At 40.8% G+C, this 23,302-nt stretch overlaps 1 protein-coding gene across 12 annotated transcripts in view; it reads left to right on the top strand.

Moving 5' to 3' along the window:
• Nucleotides 1-14,594: 14,594 nt before the first annotated feature.
• The window catches only part of PJA2 (praja ring finger ubiquitin ligase 2), a 32,279-nt gene continuing 23,571 nt past the window's right edge, over nt 14,595-23,302 (top strand). For 2 of the 12 annotated variants that reach the window (XM_056513891.1, XM_056513882.1), the window contains exons 1-3: nt 14,649-14,828; nt 18,755-18,959; nt 22,415-22,454. The gene's annotated coding sequence lies outside the window, so the exon portion shown is untranslated. Of the gene's footprint in view, nt 14,829-14,903; nt 15,314-18,754; nt 18,960-19,324; nt 19,463-22,414; nt 22,455-23,302 lie in introns of those variants that run through there. The other 10 variants (XM_056513892.1, XM_056513883.1, XM_056513893.1 and 7 more) reach the window with 8 other exon arrangements.

Genomic DNA, 23,302 nt, shown 5'->3' with positions numbered 1-23,302 from the left:
TCTGCGGAGAAACTTACTATGTTTCCCTGATTAGATGCAGTCCTAGTTGGGAATATTTGGTCAAGGCAACAACGGGAAACAAAACAGTCATGGTGAAATTACGAACAAATTGCTAAGCTCTTAAGACAGCTAACTACAGCCTTTCAAAGTATTCATAACCCCAACGAATTTGTCCCTCCAGGCTCTACAGGACGACCTTTAGAAAAGTGTGAGTGTTGCAGACCACAACTGTAACCTGATGGCTACTTCCCAGTTACAAGAAGGTGTGGAAAGATTTTGATAACTGAATTAAAGACAGTGCAGTTCAGAGCCATCTGGCAGCTACTCTGGTTAACTGCTCCTCAAGGAAAAAATACTGTTTCCCTTTGATTAACTCGCTTTGCCTCTCTGTTTAATAGCTGTAATGAGAAAAACTCCACACTTAATACAGTAATGGAAGTCAGTGTCAGGTACATATTGCAGATACTGAAATACCACACAATTAATAAATTATTCTATCACATACGACTGATGGAGAAAGAAATTAGTAGACGTGGGAAGAGGAGATATGGCATACAATGCAGTTTGAAAGAAGAGGGGAAGTTAGCAAGATACAGGTGGCAGGAAACATGAAGAAGAAACATGAATGGCTTGGACAGTCTGCAAAGGAAGAAAGGAAGGAAGCAGGCTCAAAAGGAAAATACGAAGTGATGCTGCACAGAAAATTTAGGACTGTATCTCAGAGGTAAACTGCAGAAAACATGTAGAGATTTCAAAAGTAAAAGGAGTGGTTTTGAACTGGATTTTTCACCTGAGGAGTTACTTCAAGGGGATCTGTTTCTATTCTTAATCCAGAGAGTGAAATGGTTGCAGAGTTCTGCAAGTGAAATTACAGAGGAGTTACAAGATGAAAAAGGGGAATTAAATGGAAAGTGAAGACAAACAAGGCCACAGGCCAAGATTTCAACCCACTGGGAAAGTGCACTCAGAGAGATGTGCTGACAGTGGGAACAGAACCACAGTCTGGGACCCAGGACTCCACTGCTCTTAGAGGAGTCCTTGACTTCTGTGCCATACAATATCCTTCTCTCTAAATGGGAGAGACACAGATTTGACAGACAGGACAGTAACATTCAAAGGGTTGTGCTCAATGGCTTGATGATCCCTAGCAGAGATTCCTCCAGCATTGCTGTGGGAACTGGCCCTGCTAAACACCTTTGCCAGTGACATGGACAGGGATCAGAGCACCCTCAGCAAATCTGCTGAGTGCTGTGATGGACTCACTGCAAGGAGGGGGTGTCACCCAGAGGGACCCTGAGACAGACCTGTGTGGATCTCATGAAGTTCCACAGGGCCAAGTACAAGGTCCTGCACCTGGGTTGGGGCAATTCCAAGTACAACATAAACTCAGGCTGGGCAGGAAATGGATTGAGAGTAGCTCTGCCCAGAAGGATCTGGGGGTGCTGGGGGTGAGAGCTGGACATGAGCCAGCCATGGGCACTCCCAGCCCAGACAGCCAAGAGTGTCCTGGGCTGCATCCAGAGCCCCGTGGGCAGCAGGGGAGGGAGGGGATTCTGCCCCTCTATCCCGCTCTGCTGAGATCCCACCTGCAGAGCTGCCTCCAGCCCTGGGGTCCTGCCCAGGAAGGACATGGATGGAGCTGTTTGAGCAGAAGATTAATAGAAAGGCCATGAAGATGATCACCAGGCTGGAGTCCCTCGGCTATGAAGACAGGCTGAGACAGGGAGAGGCTAGGCGAGGCGAGGCGAGGCAAGGAGAAACCTTTTAGCAGCTTTCCAGTACCTAAAAAGGCTGCAGGGAAGCTGGAAACAGACTTGTTACAATGGGCATGAGGTGACAGGACAAGGGGAGGGGGAATGGTTTTAAAACCATTTAAAATTGGTTTAAAAGCAAAGAGGATAGTTTTAGAATAAATCTTAGGAAGAAATTCTGTACTGTGAATAGGGTGAGGCACTGGAAGAGGTTGTTCAGAGAAACTGTGGATGCCCCACCCTGGGAAGTGTTCAAGGCCAGGCTCAATGGGGCTTTGAGTCACTTGGGCCAGTGGAAGATGTCTTTGCCCATGGAAGGTGTTCCGGCCCTCAGTAGCAGCTGGAAGCAGATAATGTGCGATTACATTCACTTCAAGCTCAAAGCATTCTCTGATTCTGTCACGTGAAACACAAGTAAGCAATCAGCAATGCCCTCAGAATCCTCCTCACTCTCATAACACAGCCGCTTTAGAATTTTCTGATGTTATTTTCCAAAAAAGCACACAAATCAGCAGCAGAAATCAAACAAAATTTGCCAGCTACCCATACAGCTAATTGCAACAGGGTGAATGACCATTAATGAGATTCCCATTATACTTAGCATCTTCTGAGTTTAACGTCTCTCTAACTAATAAATATAATTTGAGCATTGAAACAGAATGGCTGCAGTTAAAAAAAAATTATGTACTACCTAATTGTCATGCTTCAATAACAGATAGCAATTAAATATCATGAAGCCTCTTGCTCACTCCTCCCAGCCCATCCTAGTAGGGAGGAGAATTGGAAAACACAGGTAAAATTCATGGGTTGAGATAATAACAATTTAATATTTGAAACAAATATGACAATATTAAAAACAATTTTTAAAAATTGTAATGCCAAGCAGAGAAAGAGAAACAGAAACCAAAGAGAAACAAGAAATAGATGATACAATTATTCTCCACCTGATGACTGATGTTCAGCCCATCCTCAAAGAGCAGTCATCTCCTCCCAGCCAATTCATATTCTAGTTCATATACTGGGCATGACAGACTGTGAAATATCCCTTGGCCCAGTTTGGGTCATCCTGTCCTGACCATCCTCCTAAGCAGCTTCTTCTTCTTCAGATCCTCACTGGCAGAGCATGAGACACTAAAATGTTCTTGACTAAGGATAAGCACTACTCAGCAATAACTAAAACACAGTGTGTTAGGATCTCACGCTGAAAAAAAAATCCACATTATAGTAGCAGCTACTGTGAAGAAAATGGACTCTGTCCCAGCTGAGAGTTAGTGTGTTAGTGTGTTTACACAGCAGCCTTTGCACCCTGCTATGTCAAATGCTCAGAACATCCAGAAGTCAGGAAGTCAGAAGGGAGTGCTCAAGTCCCACTAACACACAAATTATGCCTAACCCTCTCTCATTTTTCAGAGGACTGAAGCTGTGCTACTGATGCAATGGCATTCACTTAGCTGAAGAATTTCTCACAAACTTTTTCTGCATTAAAAAACACCAAACAGACAAAAAAATTTCTTCTTTAAACAAACTCCTCAGCAGTCTTTCTACAAGGCTTTTCTTCCATCTTGGATACCCAAGATGCTTATTTTCACCTTCCTAATTTGTAGACTTCTCAGCATACTAACTTTTGTCAGCCAATATCTGTTGACTTCATGAAATGTTGCCTTATGAATTTTAAGCATATGCCAAGCTCCCACAGCAACAGCAGTAGTGGATTATCACAAAGATCCTAGAGATAAGACTATTAATAAGACACTATTTTTACTGCTTTTGCTAGCTCAACAATACACATATCCATACAGACAAACATTTTGTGGGCTTCCTCTCCATGTCGTGTTTCATCACTTGCAGATGTGAGCCCTGTGAGAGACATGGACTTATCCGAACACTTAGTTCTTCAGCAGCAGCTCCAGTTCTCATGTAAACTGCTTGTGTTAGATATTTCCATGGCATCCTAAGAGCTGTAATCTGTATGTGTAATCCTCTTTATGTTGTGACGTAGCATGAGTTGGCTATGAGCTATGGTATTTGTATCCTCTACAGACATAAAAAAAGGTAGTTAAATCACCATACTGCAGTGAAAGTGAAGCATATTAAGGTGCTTGTGCCATAATGCTTTGGATACTTTTCATATGCTGCAAAATATAGCTTAAATTATGTTTCCCAAATCCCAGCCCTGAAGAAACTGAAACGGTACGTAAGTATTATCAAACACGACCACCAAAAGAATTCATGTAAGGGCTGCACAGGCGCTGCCCCACACCTTCCACAGCTCCTCCACTTGTGCAAGTGAAGTGTCCCTGGGTGCGATGTCCTGTCGTGGCAGGAAACACAACTTTCTCCCTTGAACAGGTCACTTTCCCGGCCTTGGCGTCCGAGCCAGCACGTCCAGAAACACAGCACGGACACTCCGACAGCGAGGAAAACTTCACTGAGGTAAAAAGGAAGGGATGGGGCATACAAAAGAGAGTTCGATCCTTGTTCGTCTATTTAATCGTTTATGTGGCTAGCTGTCACGCCCTCACGCACCCGTTTCATTAATTATTTAACTGAGGCAGGCCGCGCTCGCCGCCCGGCCCGGGGCCCCGGGGCCGCCCCGCCGCCTCACGGCAGCCGCGCGGCGCCACCTGGCGGCCGAGCGGCGGCACTGCGGGAGGGGCGGGACGCGGGCCCTGCGTCCCGGGAATCCACGGAATGCTGCCCGCGCCCCCGGGGCAGGCCTTCGCCTTCCTCACTGGGCAGGGGGAAACACGTCCCCGCTGCAATGGGGGCCCGAGCCCGAGAGCGGCAGGATCTCAGCAGTATTCGGCCGGAAAAACATCTTTGGCAGCAGCTGCAGCTCAAGGCGGAGGCACCAAAAGAGGTGCTGGTGGCTGGGAGCTCAGCAAGAGCTGGCCCTCTTCTTTCTCCTGCGAGTTACAACGGGATCCAAGCCGTGCTCTCCAGATTGTGGTGGTTTCCTCCTGGAGCTGACGATGTCAACCATTTCGCAGTAGCTACGGCCACCGCCCCTGACAATTGGTCTCAGGGGCAGCCCACACGCCTGCACCTCTGCAGCTCAAGGACTAAGACCTAGATCTGCTACTAAGCATCTGCAGCTGCGACCAAAACCTCACATTTTGTCTTATTTAAATAGCTGGGTGCTTTGGAGCATTGCGTTAGTCCGTAGGCTGTGTCAGATCCTTAGACTCATCCTTTAGTATTAACATTCTTTCTTGTTAATGGAAGGGATAAAATGTACGTGGAGACTGTGCTGGAAACCTTGACATAGCTTGCTAACAGGCCCATTAGACAGCAGTGCAATTCACCCCCTGATCCTCTATAGATCTCTGCTCCAAGTGGGGAGATAGACTTTCAGCACAATAATTGGCTGCAATTTGGACTGAAGTGCACAGGAGGCTACCTGACCATTAGTGTTAAGTTGTAGGAATGCATTGCATACTGAATCCTTTGAAAAAAACCCTTCCATTTCTAAAATTTTATGCTGAGCATATGTGGCCAATTTTTCTCTTGTGCTGTAAGAATGCTCCTCTCTTGGGTTCTCACTTTTACACTGCAAGCTCTTCAGTGCTGGCACAAACATTTATGTTTCCTTTGTCTGATGAAACAACAGAAAACATAAACCAGGTAATAATAGATAATAAGTATTTACATTTTGCTATGACGTTTTCATGTATTTGGACAGACAAAGGAAATGCAGGGCAGAGATGCTTGAAAAATACCTCTCTCTCTTAAAACATCCTTTTTCCAGAAATAATGCCTCTACAGAAATGTCTCTATTTAAGAAAAAATGCATTTAGAAGTGTATAATATAAGTTGACTGTTTCATAAGGCAAAACTGAGAAATTCTGTCTTGGAATTTCAGCATTTAACTTTTTTTTTTTGTTTGTTTCAACAGCATAGTGTTATTTTAAATTTTTTATATAAGAAAGCCCATAAAAGCTGGAAATATACACTGGTTTGCAAACCATTCAGAATCTTTACTCACTCACATTTTTAAGCTGTATAAGCTATTGATGAAAGGAATTCTAAAGAGTTATCACAAGCAGAATAGATCACCAGGGTTTCTTCAATTAAGTATTGCTCAAATGAATGACACTCAAGATTTAATTGTTGATGTCTGCAAGTGTTCTGAGAGACTTCATTGTATTTTAACTGTCCTTGTAATAGTGGGCTTCGCTGTTTTCTATGTTTACTTTGAACAATAAGGTCCTAAAATCTGTAGGTTACTACATATAATAATGTCATTATATTGTCCATCATTTATCTTAACATAAGAGATAAGATTGGGGAAATCCTGCAAACCAGTCTTCTGTGTGATTTGTTGATGACTTGCTCCATAAAGCCTGTTTCTTAAGGCAGAGAGGAAGACTACTTCTACCATATTTATTTTCTGTTTACATATAAACAGGTATGATTGGATCTCATTCCTTAATGTCATCTCTGGGTCATGAAGGTCTGAATCCTGCCTCTTTAAACATATCCTATGCTACAGGACAGACTTTAATCAGACCTGACTGGTAGCTTTTCCATGCCTAAATACACAGTATGTGAAAAATACCTAAACTTACATACTCATAAAAGAGTAGAATGGTTATTGGTAGACTTTTCTCCTTTAAAATTAGATGAGATGTTGCTGCAGTGAAAACATTCACTGTTTACTTCCTGGATGATGCATTAAAATACTGTTGCTGGGAAAAACAACACAGTATATTTGAAAGAGTACAGAAGCAGTAAAAAAGCATGAAGAAAGTTTGGCATAATTTTGTACGTTACAGCAATTGTTGCAAGTCAGATAACTGTGTTTTGTATAGTTATTAACTGGCTGAGTTTGAATAAGCAATCTGACTGGCCGGGGAAGATTATGAGCTCAATAAATAAAGAAAATTCAGACTGTTTATATATTCTACTTTCTTTGCCAGGAAACAAATTAGCTTGAAGCGTGTAACAGAATAAACAAAACAGACTTGGCTTTCCCAGCATGATCTGTGAGGCCTGCAGAAGCCATGCATAACTTTTAGATTTTGCCAATGATCTCCTGATGTTTTACACATAAAAGATATGAACACAGCCAGCAGATTCTAGAGGATAGGGAAGTATGTAGCAATCAATAGCATAGTAGATTATCAACAAACATAACAAGGTGGCTTGATTTAATATATGTCAATGTGTACATCCAATTTAATATTCTCCAGTTGTTCTACACAATGACTAAATAAAAAAATCAATCACATTTTTTCCCAAAAAATTTAGCAAAGTTGCCATCTGGTTTGCTAGTTATATCAATAAGATCTTGCAGGTGCTGTTACTGAAACAGAATGAAGATAACTAGCAAGATAATTCCTATAATAACTCCTAGGTTCTGGTTGCTGAAAAATCAAATTCTAGCAAATGCTTTATGCCATCTTATTCAATCTGGAAAGTTTCCATTCTGAATTTTCAGTTCCTCTGTTAATTATGTTGTTTGTACCATGCTTAAATCAGTTGTGCTATGAAGAGAAGGACTGATGGGTCAGGCCTCCTGTGGATGAAAGAACTGATGCTGAACAAACAAAGGAGTTATTCCACATGGACTGTGGAATGCATGTTTTCACAGTGAAGCCTGTTCTACTCACTGCCTTTGAAAAAAACTCTGAGGCAGACAGACAAATAATAAGATTAATTAGGAAACCAAACTGCAGATATGACATATTTAACCAAGGAATTTGAATATTTTAACTTTATAATAGGTAGGCCGCATCAATTTTTTGATCAGTTAGCTTTTTGATGATGCTACATCTGAGAACTGACAGATTTTACCCTTTTCATTAAATTAGTTTTCATTGCAACAATATTTGCCCTTCCTAGGCTTATCTTAATCAAAGGGATAAAAAATTTCTGTTTCCAAAACAAGTGCAGACTTTGTGACTTCAGCCAGAGCATCTCACACATTTCTTCTGTGCAGTTTTAGGGAGGGAGGACTCTGTGGTGTTTTCTGTGCAGCAATGTTATCAGTGTTAGGCAACAGTCCTAGTTTCTCTAGGGTGGTACGAGCTGAGGCTCCATAATTTCAGGATGTGTAATTATAGCGAGACACCTAAATTCCTTCTTAGCCATTCACATGAAAACTCACTATAGCACCACCTGCAGAGAACACCTTGTAAAGATTCAGACAGTCTTGGATTAGAGGAAAAATATACTAAAACGCATGAGAGAACAGAATCTACTAAATGCAGAAAAACGCTACTCTTTTGGAGGGAAGAATGCACACACCTCTCTTGAGCCTTTTGGAAAATCTCAACCACACTACCCACAGGTAAGATCACCATATGTGCATTTATCATCTAAAATAGCTTTATTTCCCTTTGTTAAGCCAAGACCTCTTTTTCTACGTATGATTGCAGACATGCTTATAAAGTTCTTAACATCACCTAGATTCAGTAAGGAAATGTATACTGAAGAAGTGAAAAATAGATTCACAGCCCTACAAAATGGTGTCACTGTGCTGGATGCAGATTCTTCAACTTCAGCAGCTGAAGATGGAAAAAATCCCAGTTCACTCATAAGGACAAAAAATCCAACCAAAAAATTCTCTGTGGACATAAACACATATCCTCACAGAGGGGAGAAAAAAGGAAGCGGTTTTAAAATATGGTAGCATTTTCTAGTACTTTCTTTATAAATATAGCATACAAGGTCTTGAAAGACATGCTTGCAGGAGGTATACAACTCGCTCGTTTCCATTCTAGGATCAAGTCTTCTTCACCCATGGAATCTAGCAAATGAAGGAGTACCTTAATGCATTAGTCTCCCTCCTCTCAAGGAAGATATTCCATTATTTCAAGAAGGAGAAGGGAGTGGCTTGAGTATTTGTGTATTCAAGTGTGTCAAAAAAAAAAGGCTGGAAGGGAAACTTGGAAAAAAGTACAGTAGTTCAAACTTTACTGTCAATTACACAAATATAACTCCCAGGATCATACTGCCTTTGCCAGAAATGCAGTCAGAAGTAAAAATGCATCAATGCTGTTTATTCTTGAACCTGTACCTCTGCACCTAAAAGCAGAATTTAGTTCAGTATTTATAAATATATCTGTCAGATCAATAAGCTAAGACAAAGTCCCCTTGCGTGATGGTTTTGGCTAAAAGGCCAAGCTGAGAACTGGAGATCCTGGGACACAAGAATTGTTTTTCATTATGACTGCTTGAGAAAGGTAATCTTTATCTTCCCCAAGCTTGGAATAGTAATCTTTATATTCTCTGAGCAGCAGAAATCCGTATGCAAGAAAATTCAGAAGGCACTTTTGTTGAGCTTTTGAGGAGCTTTCCAAAATTTTGTCTCTTTGTCCTTGACTAGGCCAGGATTTATTTATAAATTTAATGATTACCATGATACCAATGACAGCATGGCAGACCTCTTAACTTACCTGAGTCCTAATGCATTAAACTTGTAGCATATCTCTCAGGGTTTGAGTTCCCTCTCTCAAGAAATAATTGCTAGCCTTAAACTCCAAAATTGTTTCTTTTTGACAAATCAGGTTCTCAGAGTTGAACTGGGTACAGCAAAGCTTGACTGCTCTAGGAAGGAAGGCAAGCCAGGAGCCAAGTGTGACAGCAAGTCATCTTGGAGCAGTGGCCTTACTGACAAAATCACAGAGTTCAGAATTAAGGTCAAGAGCTGATGATCCCAGTCAGACACAGTTCATCCCAAGGTTCCAGCTTCTGGGCCAGACAGGGGAAGAAGGTCCAGGACTGTGCCTAGACTAGCTGTTGCACAGCTGTGGCACCAGCAGTAAACCCACAGCTGGAAATGCCCCCTGGGGAAACTACAAGGGCAAGTCCTTCCCTCCAGCTTTCCGCATGCACTGGTGGGAGAGCCGACCATGGCCTCTAACAGCTCTTCACCCTTCACTTCAGTGTGGAAATTTTTGTCGTTTCCTCATTCCCAACACTTCAGTAGGCTGAGCCCTAGTGCCATGTGAAGGAAGTGATTATAGCTGTAAGACAGAAGAATCATTTTTATTAGCCAGTTTAGAATCTATGTGTATTTGCAGGACTATTTAATTGATTTAAATACAGAAATTAATGTCTTGTTACATAGAAATTTCCATAGTGAATGAAAAAAACCTTAAACCTCATTAAGTCTTTTCTAGAGCAGCAGGAATAAAAGGACCTTGTACTCTGAAGTACAAGGGCAGGAAATAATCCAGTCATGAAGAAATGGTCTTCTTAATCAATTAAAAATATTTTATAATCTAAAATTCTGGACATAGATTTTTAATAATTCCTTCCTAATTGCTGGTATTTGTTATTTATACTCATGTAAACCTAGATGTTGACATTATCTCTATAATTTGTGAAGTATACCTTATATTCTTCTAGACACTTGTTCTTATTGATAGTTTTAAATAACAGAATTTTAAAGTAATGCTTCCTTGCAAAAATACCCCTTGGCCAATTTTACAGTATGTCAGCAAAATTATTTTAATGAGTTAAAAATTTTCTACTTTTACTTTATTAAACTGAATGTTTCCTCATTCTTGTGTCACATGGGATTATATTTACATTATCTGTGTTTTAAACTGAAATACAATATACTTTCCTAAACTTATAGCCATCTGAATTTTCTGGAGACAAGATTCATTTCCAGTTCTGTATTTGTTACTAGTGGTTTTACAGCTTCTTGAGCTGTAATGTCAGAATTTGGGGGATGCCTCTGAGTAACTGTACTTAAATAAATCAATAATAAATAATCAATAATAATAAATAAATAATAAATAAATAATAATAATAATAAATCAATAATAAATTTAGTGTGTACATACAATAATTCTTATGCTTCTAAGAAATATTTGCTCTGCTATGAAGTAAACATAGTATCTTGTTTCCTTAGAAATATCTTGAAATAACCAACTGTACAACATTCCTAACACAGAACAGCAACTCCAATTGAAGCTGCTATTCATGCATACTGTAGGAATACCAAGCACCTGAAAGGAAAATAGAAAGAAAATTACTGAAAACTACTGGACAAAATTTCTGCAGAGAAAATGAGACACATCAAGAAAGCACATAGGCATGATAGTAGAATTTTTTTATAGGAATCATATTTTCATGTCTGCCTTTCAGTATTCTGTCACAGTTTTCTTTGAAATCCTCTGTGATGAAGGATGGACTTGATCATCAAAATTTTTTTCTCTCATTATAAAGCATAGCAATCTAGGGTTGGAAAAAGAGGCACCTGTCCTTGATACAGTGATCTTGATACAGTATTCTTTATGTTCCTTCTGGGTGCAACATAAGTATGAGAAGCTACAGTTTGGTTGCCTAAGGAAAAAACTGTCTTGACACTGGAAGATTTTAAAAGTTATTAAATACTAAATGCTTACCTGCATAGATCTTTTTATTATGTGTTTATTTAGTCCTATGAAGACAACATGAATGATAGCATGGACGCATCAGTTGTATCAGAGGGGTCTTATGCAACCATTAAAAATTCATTTAAAAAGACTTAATAGACTTCTGTATTTTGTTTTTACTGGAGTATAAACATCAATCAGCTAAGCAAGTCTTCAGAAAGAATTCCCACTTGTTCCTTGACTAAAGATACAAAAGCAAGATGTCTTCACAGTAGTAGCATTCCTCTATTTACATGGACATTTTCAGCCAAAACTTCTTGTATTGCCATGGAATGCTGAGTTATGCACCATGATGAGAATTCATAGAGGGTCATTTTAACCTTTAATGCCTCATTTCTTCTGTTTCCTTTTATGTTTGTGAGGGTGGGGGTTGATTCCTTATGAAGATGTTTTTCAATATAAACTGTATCCTCTGTTGCTGAGGGATTTAGGCTCTATTAATAGTAGAGGTAGTCTACAAACACTAGCCTATCTTGATCTTTTTTAATAACTCACATTATTGCCTTGAAGTATTTGACTGGGCTTGCTTTTCCATAAGTCTGTCTGCATACATGTCTGTAAGTGACCCTCCCTAATAGTTTTGAACCATCAGCTATTTCTAGCTAAAGTAATTTTAGAAAAAAAGTAACTCCAAGATAGAATAGAATAGCATAGGATAGGATAGGATAGGATAGGATAGGATAGGATAGGATAGGATAGGATAGGATAGGATAGGATAGGATAGGATAGGATAGGATAGGATAGGATAGGATAGGATAGGATAGGATAGGATAGGATAGGATAGGATAGGATAGGATAGGATAGGATAGGATAGGATAGGATAGGATAGGATAGGATAGGATAGGATAGGATAGGATGAGATCAGCAAGATGAATCCCTCTGTTGGCTGTTGGACTGTGCTGTGTCTGATGCATCTCAGGATGGGCTTCCCCTCCTGCTGACTGAGGTGGAGCCTGCTGTCCACCAGCACCCCCAGACTCCTTTCTGTAGAACTGCTGTCCAACCAATCCTCTCCCAGTTCAGGCTTGTGCCTGGTGCTACTCAATCCAAGAAATTCAGTTTAGTTTCAGCAGCAAATCTGTCAATTCCTGCATCCAGATAATTGATAAATACGTGGAACAAAACTGCTTCTAGAACTGAGTTCTGAAGAACAGCACTTGCAGCCAGTCAGACACATTCACAACAACCCTTTTATCCCTGTCCTTCACCCAGTGCAGCTTGTACCTTCTCATTGTAGAGTTGGACAACTTGTCCAAAAGGATGTCGTGAAGGACAGTGTCAAAAGCCTTATAAAAAAAACTAAAAACAACCACTTGCACTTTGGATGAAGCCTGCCCTTCATCCTTACCATAGAAGGATAAAATTTAGTTAAGTAGGACTTTGCCTTTCTGAATCCATGTTGTCTGTGCCTGAAGATTGCATTGTTCTTTGAATGTCTTTCAGTGGTACCCAGTATGTTCCTCTCCATAACTTTCCCAAGTCCTGAGGTTAGGCCCACAGGTCTATCATTCCCTGGTTCCTCCCTCACACTCTTTTGGGTAAATTGGAAAAACACAGCCAACTTCTAGGCAGTGGGGACCTCCCTGATCTCCCAAGACCTTTTAAATGATCAAGAGGGGTCATGCCATAACACTCACCAGTTCTATCAGTATCCTATCATGAATCCCACCAGACTCCATGGACTTGTGAACATTCACCTGACACAAACATGTTAGAGACTTACAATTTTAGTGTCCAGCAATGGAATGTGACTGTTCCTACATTGGTAATACTGACTCAGGGGACTACATAAGGACTGTCCATTTACTAAAGACTGAAGAAAAAAAAAAAATAATTGAATGCCTCTGCTTTTTTCTTCATCCCTATCAGTCAGGTTACCATCTTCAGCACACTTAGATTTTTGTAAGTTCTGGAAAAAATAATAGCAGCTATGTACAGGAGGAAGAAAATGAAGTCAGGATTTTGGTGGAGCATGAACTGCCCAGTTAGCCATTTAGGAAGTGTCCTGGCTGGCAGCTGGCATTGCACATACTGGCCAAGGTATTGGAACACTAGAAATTAGCTACAGCATGTTCTGTCACTTCTCTTGCTTAAACTGGAGTGACATGAAAAATAATGACAGAAAACACAGATGAGCAAAATGACTAAAAATGAGAACTGAACTGATAATGTAAGGGAGGAAGGGAGGAGTTTGATTCTTGGACTCTTTTTGCTGAATGGCAACTCGATTGTGAGCTACATTAATAGAAATCACATTTCTTTAGGCCCAGTGTTCACTTGTTTTCTTCTTTGGGGATGAAGTTTGCTCTCTTTCATGGTTGTCATTTTTCAATAAGTAGATATCGGTGTTCATAAATTATTAATTCCTAACCAGTTAGAGTGTACCCAACATAGTAATACTGAAAAAAAGTTTTGCTGTAGATGGAAGCAGGTTAGGGTGCCATCATCTAATTATTTTTTTTCTATTTTCAAATAATTGACTGTTTATTATTGAAACAGAGTATAAGAATACTTGTGCTGATAAGAATGTAAAAAAATGTAAGCTTATCCTGGTTAAAATATTCCACACAAAGTTGATATTGAGAGATTTTCCTGACAAACTACTGATATTAATAAAAATTAATAGTGAAGTCTGTGCTGGTTTTGACTGCAGTTGAGGTAGTTTTCTTTACAGTGTCTAGTATTAGTGTTCTTTATTATGTCTAGTATTAGTGTTTTGGCTGCGTTTTGGTTTTATGCTGAGCACAGAGCTGATAATTCAGGAATGTTTTTGTTGTTGCTGAGCAGGGATTACACAGAGCCAAGGCCTTCCCTGCTTTTCATGCTGATGAGAAGGCTGGGAGCGTGTGGGTGCCTGGGGACACAGCCAGGACAGGTGACCCCAGACTGACCAAAGGGATTTTCCAGACATTGTGACATCAGGCTCAGTGTATAAAGTGGGGAAGAATAAGGAAGGGGGGGATGTTTGGACTAATGGGGTTTGTTCTCCCAAGTCACCATTAGTGTGATGGGGCCCTGCTCTGCTGGAAATGGATGAACACCTGCCCAACCACAGGAAGCAGGGAATTCATTCCTTGGTTTGTTTCGCTTGTGTGAGTGGCTTTTGCTTTCCCTACTGAGCTGTCTAGCCCCATGACTTCTGTAATTTTCACCCTTTCAGATTTTTCCCCAGTCCTGCTGGTGGGGAGTGAGGGAGCGGTTGCCTGGTACTGGGCTGCTGCCGAGGTTAAACCACGACAAACCGTAAAGGCTGTGGTTAAAAGCGGCAGGGTTTAGCGGCTGAAGACCCGTCCCGGGGCTCTCCAACCGCGGCACCTCCGCCACTGCCGGCCCGGCCCGGCCCGGCCCCGGCCCCCCGCCGCGCCCCGCCCCAGGCCCCGCTCCCCCGCCGGGATTGGCTGCTGCACTCCGCCTCGGCTCGTGATTGGCCGGCGCGGGCGCTGCTGGCGGCGGGATTGGCCGCGGCGGCGGCGGGCGGGAGGCGGTGGCGGCGGGAGCGGGCGGGGTGAGTGCGGCCCGGGCCCCGGCCCGGCTCCGCGGGGCGCCCATAAAGGGGGCCGGCGGCGGCCTGGGGCACGGGGTAGAGTTGCCGGCAGTCGTTGGGGCGGTCATTTATGCTGCGGAGCAGCGGCCTGCCTCCATTCCTCCGGGACGGGCCTGCGGCCGGGGGCGGGGACCTCAGCCGGTGGGTCAGGAGGGCACGGCGGGCGGGCCGTGGTGGCCCCGCGAGTAGTGCCGGCCGTGAGGGGCCGGGGCCGTTTGTGGGTGCGGGGAAGCCGGCGGGGCGCGCAGCGATAGGGCAGACACGAGCAGGCCTTCGGGAGCAAAGGGCTTGCAGCTTGTTTCCTTTCTCTGTTGTTATTTTGGTTGGGTTTGTTCTTGTTTGGTTGGGGCTTTTTTGTTGTGTTTTGTAGTTTTTCTCCCACGACACTGTGGCGGTGACTCTGTACCCCGGGGAAAGGGAGGTCCCTGCGCGGGGTCTGCCTTGTGTCAGCCAAGCACCCTGGGGTGTGAGCAGAGTCTCTGGCGGAGTGACGTCGCTGACATCGCTTCAGCGAGGTTGTGAAACACTCTTCTCTCTTTGCCTGAGGAGAGGAGGTCCGAGCCAGCAGAGCAGCCCCCAAACACAGGCTCAGAAAGAACGTGCTTTGGGCCCAGAATCCAGGGGAGGTTTGTCAGTGCTTGTGGTTAATGGGCCTTTTCTTTCGCACAAGTGAAATTAATTAACTTGTAGTTATACTACCTGGGATGGATTTTGCACCTGGAGGAAAACAGCACCTTCTGCTGCACCTCTGGAAGTTCTCTTGAAGTGCTTATGGGAAGCAGTGTTGACTGTGGTGGGTTCGAGCGTTCTCAGGATGCCCTGCACTGCACATGGTCTCTACTGGTAGTGCTGGTGAATTAGCGCTGAAACATATGAGTTACATAGCATGTGAACTCCACGGTTTGAAAGTTTATTATAAGTTTAGAAAATTTATTATAAGTTTAGGGGCTGTGTACTTTATAGGATGTGTTCGAAGGCTTAGAGACTGTGTTTAGGTAATTTTTCTATACTGTAACATGTTCAACACTCCTTTTTTTTTAAGTGTAATTCTTCATTTGGATTTGTCTGTGCAAACAGTTAAGCAGTTCAGAAGAATGACTTTTGATTGGATTTTTGCCACGCTATCTAGAAAAAAAGTGTCTACTGTAGCAATGAAGAGTGGTGGCAGACTGTTAGTGTTCTCTTTAACTCAAAAATGAAGAATACATACTTTATGGATTGAAATTTCATTTGGAGAAGTATGCTTATTTAAAATTGTGTAAGCAAATGTATGTAATAAAATCAGTCTAGCTGAGCCAGACTCTCACAGAATTGATTTTTCTCTCACCCACTAAGAAAGAAGTGTGGAAAAAAGTTGTTCACAAAAGTTGTTCACCAAAGTCTTTTTTTTTTTGAAGTTGCTTTAAAATACAGGATCAGGAAACTTCTGGCCCGTTTTAAAATTTTCCTTTGCTGATAGAGTTAATTGCAGTGCAGTCTAGTAAGAGTTCTTGACAGATCAAAGCCTCATCAAAATAAATACTTACTAATTGTTGCCTTGTTAAGGTAGCTGATCCTGTGAAGATGTGTGCTTTTGCAAAAGCAATTCAGCATAGCAAGTCAAAAACACCGATAGGATGCATTGGATGACTTCCACAAACACTGTAATGGGTATTTGTTGCAAAAAGGTGAGCTGGCATTGCTACCATTTTTACACGGTAGGCTCCTTGGTGGTCCATAGTACTTCTTGAGCTGTGTTTGTTTTGATTCATGGATTCTTAGGAAGGCTTGAATGAAAACAAAAGTAATACTATGCTGTACAGTAGTAGGGGCTGTGTTTGGGGCAGACAGGTGGTTTGCAGTGTGAGTCATGTTCATTTGGCATCTGACATAATTGGTGGTGCGGATGTCATTTGAAACTGTGACCATAAAATTTACAATTCCATGAAGGCTTCTGAATAGTATTTTGACCTAATTTTGAGGAACAAATTTGTTCTAATTAATTTATTCACTGATACCTCAACCCCCCTGCATTTTAACTGATAGATTTGTAAGTCTGGTAGAGCCCATTTCAGTTACGATGGTGCTTCAGCAATCTTGTATCTATATATTTAGTAGTGTATTTTGACAGGTTCTGAAGAGCTGCTTTGCATTTATTTCAGTTGGAAAATGTTTTTAAAGACTTTAGTTAATACAATGAAATAAACACTCAAGTTACAGAAACAGCTTCAAATATGGAATAAGCAGAGATAAACCCAGACTACTGGAGAAGGACAATGAGCTCATCTCAGCCTTCTGATGTTCTGTTCAGAACATCCGTGGACAGAGGGTACTTGACTGTCCCTAAAGGACACACTGACCTGAACCAGTCTTTGGGACTTCAGCTTCTGTGGTTTTGATGGCCTTGACTTAAACAAAACATCCTGTGCAGTTTATCAGGGGACTGTCCTGAAAGCACTTGTAGTGGTGCTGTGCACAGTTAATATGGGGGCAGTTACATGAGTTGTCAAGGTGCAAAATGCAGTAGTTCTTACAAGAATCTTGGTTGTCATACAGGCCACACCTGGCTGTCTGTTTATGTGGAGCAGGGCTATGACTTATTTATGGGAAATTGAGGTAATTATTGATGAGATCATAGTAATGAGTGCAATACTGTGCAAGGATGACAGGGTGGATGGTCATGTAAATTGCTAAATGCTCATGTGTTGTGGTGGGAAAAAATATTTATAAATTCTGCTGCCAATGGTATTAATCATTCTAAGTAGTTTTAAAACAGCTATTCAAATTTGGTTAATTTCAATTATGATGTTTTTTATACTAAATCCTTATGCAACATTTCAGGTAACTAAATATGTGACTGTGGAAGCAGAGAGAATTCCAGTGTGTGTTTGTGTGTCCTTAACAATTATGAAAACAGGACCTGAAAAGTCTGTGGTTGTTCAGATTCTAAAGTCCCTTGTGATTTTTATGTATTGCTGTAACATCATCACTATCTCTCTGCTAGAAGCACAGCGGGGAAAAGAAAATTCAAGGTGATAACAAATTTGAGATTTAAATGATATCACTAGTTGATACTGCAGAAAAGTGCAATACAGAGAAATGGTTCTGATCCTGAAAGAAGATTGTGGATTATTGCTCAGGAGATTAGTGATAATTGGGTATACCAAAATGTCCTGTCTTGTCAGCTTACTGTCAGAATGTTCCGAAACATTCAAGAGACGTTTCCCTAACCCATGTGATTTTAAACAATAGCAAAATATGCCTGTTGTTTCAGTGGTGCTAGTCAACTTCATATGTTGACTATATTTTTAAAGAAAGAGATGGTAAAAGTAATAAAACTTATTTGTGATTTATCTTCTATGTGAAAACAAGCAAATAGTTATAGGTAGTTCATGTTGTAGCACCAGCGGTTTGGAGGGAAAAAACCCACAGATTTTCCACTCCATCTGAAAGTAGGTATGCAGAACTGTGATTCCAGCCCAGGGGCTGAATAAGTATCTGAAATTCTGGAGTTTTGGTTAGGAAATGACCATGGAGCTGGTAAGGACCTCAAACAGCTATCTTGTCAGGCTTATCCTCTTTCCCAGTCCTTCCTCCCAGTGATTCTTCAATAGATGTTTGTTTGAACAGTTTTCTTTGGGCTGTGTTTCTGGTGGATATTCTTCAGCCTCCCCAGGCAGTCTGTTTGAGGGATACAATGTCCTTACTGGTAGAAACATTTCTGATATGTCATTTCCATGTGTTATTTCCATGTGTCAGGAAAACTGATCTTTTTTGAAGCAGGGTATTTAAAAACTTAATGCAGAGCATAAGATCTGATTTACATTGCTAGTCAGGATACAGGGTTACTTTTCCTGTCTTGTAGTTTTTGCTCTAATGCAGCTCTTTGTGTTGCTGTTTGCCAAAACAGAGGGAAGCAATGACTTGACTTTTGTCTATTGTGGTCCTCTATAATCCTCCACTGCCCTTCTGCTTAACTGAACATTGCCAGTTGTTTCCCCTTTAGTTAAATTCCCTCAGTTGTTTATTCCTACCTGACAATAATATCCCATGCTTCTGTTTTTGAGAATGATCTTACTTCTTCACAGGTATATTGGAGTCGCCTCAGAGTCTGTTTCATGACACTTCAGGTGACCTCTCCTGTCTGTTGATTGGATCAGAGGCTTTTGTTACCCTTGGATCCAAGAAAGAATTAAGTTTATGAAAGAAGAAGAGTTTGAAGTGCTGAAACCTCACTGTTCTTCAGGAAAAAAACTAAACCAACTACAAAACAAAAAACTCAAAAAAAAAAAGGTTTAAAAATTGTTTTTATTGCTTTTGGTAGTGGATAAGCTTTGATTACATGTTTTGGGTTAACTTTGCTTTAATGAAGACAGTTATATAAGATGATAAACAGCAGTGCAAAACGACATCTTTGGGGCATCTAGTCTGATGAATTATATCTCTCTGCCATGCAAGATATTCCAGGGCCTGCATCTTGGGATTCTTTCGTCAGTTCTAGTTGCTGTGTTTATCAGGAGGGAAGGAAATAATTGTTCTGGTTTCTTAGAGTGTTTTGCGGCCATCTGCACTTGCAAAAGTAAAAGTGTACCTTTTCTACTTAATGTGTAGAATAGTCTTGGCATTTTGTTGATTATTGGCTTCTGTTTGAAGAGTTTCAGCTCCAGAGACATGCTGCTTCCTCTGGGAAGTTTATAATTAGAACAAGAATATGAGATGTGAAAGTCATAAGAAGAGAGGATAGATCTAAGAGTAGGGGGTTGGTGTCTGAATTTCTCTACGTCTTCTGACAAGCAGTAGGTAAAAATTTCTACTTCTGCACCCTTAGTTTAGTACACCTATTTAGAATACAAAAACTTTTGATATTGGGGAAGGAGAGAGATAACAAAGCTTGCCTGATGATTAGCAGCACATAATAATGTTCTGTATTAACAGAACAGGTTGCTACAGGGACTACTGGTGAAGTTAGTCTTTTTATTTTTGAAGTTATAATGCTAGCTTTCTATGGGAGGATGGGGCTTGCTATTACTTGGTTAGTACATGGCATACACATTGTCCTCATCTTTCAAAGCTTTTAGTACTGTAGTTGCTTAATCTTCCCTCTTGAGATTTAATGAGTAATTTCTGCTGAAGCTATTAGTTAGGATAAAAGCTGTAAAACTGATTATTACAGTTGTAAGGCAAAGCTGTCAGTTTATCAGATCAGATCAAACAGAGGATTGAGGATTTTCATCAGGGGAAATGAAAATGATGCATTCCAGCTATTTACAGTTATATGTAAGAGAGTAAAGAGAACTGGGCTAAAATCAGAGCAAGTCAGTATAAAAAACCTGGAAATAATGCAGGAGTTGTGTATAGCAATGAAGTAGATAGACCCTCAGAGAATGGTGTCAAATCAGTACTAAAATGGCTCAGGTCTACCACCTCAGCAGTGCTTATGCAACAGCCTACTGAGCTTCTTAAAACTGAAGGCATACTTAGACTTTCAAAGAAGATCTGGCAAAGCTGAGTAAGTTCATACAGGCTGCTTTACAGCTTGACAGCCAGCCATTGTAGCAACACCTGAAGCTGCATCAGAGCAAGCCACCTTAACTCTGGCTCCTTGGCTTAAGTGACGGATGTCAAACATCAGCCTAGGGGGATTCTGTGCCCTCCTGTTGGTCAGAAGAGCTTGGATGAGAGAATGGGAGCTGTGCAGGATTTTCAGCTCTAGGAGGATGTTTAAGGACAGAAAGGAACTGCCTCAAGATGGTCATTTGTAAAAACTTGCCCATTCACCTCTGTATGGAAGATGATGACTGGGCTCCATTTATTAGGGGAGTTCTGGACTTGTAGAAATTTGTCTCTGCTTCATGACTTGTCCTGTGAATACATCTAATGCATTTCCTTTAGAGCAACCACTAGTACTTACATACGTGTACGTTAATTCACTCTTGTTTTGTATAGTGGCAACACTTGCTCCATTTCAAGTCAGGCAAAACTTTTTTCATAATTGGGTCAAGTTGTGAATTGTCTGTGATGATTGTAGGAGGTCATTAATTAAGATTTGGAGTATACAATGTCCAAAATAGTAATCAACTTCTTTTTTAGCTTGCATGTTGACTAGTGCTTTGGTAAATGAAGAAATTCAATTGTTTCTAAAATTAATAGTTAATTAGTAGGGTAATATTAATAGACTATAATAATTCAGAACTTCAGTATTTATGGCACAAATTGCATACAAAACTGCAGGCTTTTAGGGAAATGCAAAACAGAAACCATTTAGTATTTAAGTGGTAGGAAACTGCTGTTAGTTTGCTGGTGATCATTTGCCTCTTGGGAAGAGTCTCAGATCAGTATCAGAGTATTTTTATATGATCATGGCTTTTGGGGGTCTTTTTAAAAAAATATAATCTGAGAGGTAAAAAATCACAACTAAACATTATTATAATTTAAAATTAAATCAGTGGTGGGCTAGCCTGATAGCTTATTGAATTTGGACCACAGGCTACTTCAAGCCTTGGGCAAAAAGAAGAAACTATACTGAGTAAAAGCAGAATTTAGTGGAATCTGTTGCTCAAAGGAGAGTTCAAAATGACCTGTAAGGCTGATGAAAAGACAATACCTGGAAAGTATGTCCCTGAATCATATTCCATTTGTCAGTGTACTTGTAGCTGAGCTGATACTGCTTATGGAAATAATTGCTACTGTGTTCTCAAATATCCTAGTGAGGAGGCTTAAGCTACTCCTAAACCAGAGAGTTTGAGGAAGGAACATTTGGTTTAATGGATTGGATCCATAAGAAAGAGATTTGATTTTTGCTTATTATCCAGTTATTTCAGCTGGGATAGAGCTAAATTTCTTCACAGAAGTTTGCATGGGATTATGTTCTGAATGTTTGGCTGAAGAGTGTTGATCACATAGGGGCATTTTTGTTATTTCTGGGCAGTGCTTGCATTGAGCCAAGCTCTTTTTGCTGCTCACCCCACCAGGGTGAGAAGGTTGGGGGTACACAAGGAATTGAGAGTGGACACAGCTGGACCAGGTGACCCCAACTCTCCAAAAGGGTATCTGAGATGTGGTATGTGGGCATCATATCGTGCTCAGCTTGGTAAGGGGAAGAAGGTTGGCCAAGCTGCTGTGGACTTTGGAACTGTCTGAGCATTGTTGGGTTGCTGGTGAGCAATTAGGGAGTTCTTGCATTATTAATTTTCCTTGCTTTTATGTCTTTGTCTCCTTATGGGTTTTTTTGGGTTTTTTTTACCTTAAAAAGCCCCAAAATTCCAAGATCCTTTTATCACAGCCCATGAGGTTTTTTTCACTTTTACCCTTCTTATTCTTTCTTCTTTTTCACTGGGTGGGAGAGTAAATGAGCACCGATGTGGTGCTTAGCTGCCTACCAGGGTTAGATTCTGGCATATGGTTTTCTGAGGTTTAGATGAATACCAGACACTGAAAGTAAATTTTAACTGAATATTCATTGCTTTGAGTGTTAATCTGCTAGTGTATGTAGTTTGAAGCTTGTAAGCACAGTAAAAAAATTATTTCAGTGTTAGTCTGCCTATAGAGGCAAGAGAAAAAAATTGTGACAATAGTATGTTATTTCAATTATTTAAATTGAAATATTCCACTTGTTTTTGGGATTGTGTGCCTCTCTTCTGTTAACAGAAATGAAGTAATCTTTTTGCAGTCATCAGCAGTAGTGCTTAGCAAACTGAAAATTCAATACTAATTCTGTTTTTTTTTTTTAACTCATCTGCACTTGGAAGCTTTCAATACCTGCAGGGACGAAAGAGATATAGAATACAGGTAAAAAATATTGGATAATGCGGTTAAAGAGACAGTGTTAATACTTTCACATGCAACGTTTATTTGTGTAGATCAGGGGTGTGATTTCATTATGATTCAGAAATAGTCAATTATGGAGGAGGATATGAAGAATATGAGTTGGTTTTAAGTTTTGCCCATTTGACAGCCAAATGAATTCATATACTTGTGGGAATAAATGCAGATTTATTTAAGATGGTAACCTAGAAAACAGTAATTATCAGTATTACATGCATTCCCTTTCAGAACTTGAATGTGAGATGCTGTTGTTGCCTTGTAGAAGAAAATGTTTTCTGTAATTCATAGATATAAGAGAAAAAAGAGCAATTGAGTAGGATAAAGAATTTATTTTTATTTCCATGTCAAGTGTTGAGATTGGGTCCAGAATATGCATGCAAGTTTTTCTTATTTGCTGGGAATACTAGGAAACTCTGAGGAAGAACATGAAAAAATACATTTTAGGGAAATATTTGAGGCTACCTTCACATTTCTTTAAAAAATAAAATCTGGTTAAATACTTCCTGCAGCAGAAAATTATGTCAACTTGGAACTGTTTTCCCCCAACTCCTTGCCCACTCCCCTCTGGGCCTCCCAGCCACATTCTGCCTAGCTTTTTCCTCCTGTGTAATAGGCCGACACACTTTGTAAGGTGTTGCTCTCCAGCTCTCTTGTAGCAGCACTTTTGGTACTGAAAGGTTGGTGTAAGGTCTTCCTGGAGCCTTTTCCAGGCAGAACAGCCTCAGATCTCTCAGCCTGCCTTCATAGGAGAGGTGCTCCAGCCTCAGATCACCTTCATGGCTCTCAGACATGCACTCCTTGACCCAAGAGAG

The sequence above is a fragment of the Oenanthe melanoleuca genome, chromosome Z (genome assembly GCF_029582105.1).
Source record: "Oenanthe melanoleuca isolate GR-GAL-2019-014 chromosome Z, OMel1.0, whole genome shotgun sequence".
Lineage (NCBI taxonomy): Eukaryota > Metazoa > Chordata > Aves > Passeriformes > Muscicapidae > Oenanthe > Oenanthe melanoleuca.
The sequence above is the reverse complement of the archived record's forward strand: the minus strand, read 5'-3'. Positions and strand labels throughout refer to the sequence as shown.